The sequence below is a fragment of the Penaeus monodon genome, chromosome 22 (assembly GCF_015228065.2).
Source record: "Penaeus monodon isolate SGIC_2016 chromosome 22, NSTDA_Pmon_1, whole genome shotgun sequence".
Classification (NCBI taxonomy): Eukaryota; Metazoa; Arthropoda; class Malacostraca; order Decapoda; family Penaeidae; genus Penaeus; species Penaeus monodon.
This window is the reverse complement of record NC_051407.1, coordinates 16,015,069-16,015,402: the sequence shown is the minus strand read 5'-3', so window position 1 is coordinate 16,015,402 and position 334 is coordinate 16,015,069. Positions and strand designations below refer to the sequence as shown.

Sequence of the window (334 nt, the reverse complement as noted above, 5' to 3'; positions counted from 1 at the left end):
ATTGTATTCAGTCTTTCCTCTGAGGCCTCCGGGTTAGCGTTTTTGAGTATGAACACATCGAACATAATTTCCCTCTCTTACCTCCTGCACTCCCCCTCCACTCTCTCGTCCCGTCTTCCCTCCCCTCTTCTGTCCACTTTACCCCATTTTCCTCTTCTCTTGCTCACTTCCCTCCTCCCTCCTTGGACTCCCACGCTCGCCGTCTCTCCCTCCTCATTCTGTTTTTCTGTGATTTTTTTTTGGCTAATTGTTGGTCGCCCCCAAAACACAAAACCCCCATTATTTCATAGTACTTTTTTTCCTCGAAAAAATATGTTCTCTTCTGATGCTTTTC

At 46.4% G+C, this 334-nt stretch overlaps 1 protein-coding gene across 1 annotated transcript in view; it reads right to left on the bottom strand.

The window, feature by feature from the left end:
• Nucleotides 1-334, bottom strand: part of LOC119587342 (extensin-1-like) — a 16,953-nt gene that overhangs the window by 11,335 nt on the left and 5,284 nt on the right. The gene's annotated exons all lie outside the window — the stretch shown is intronic.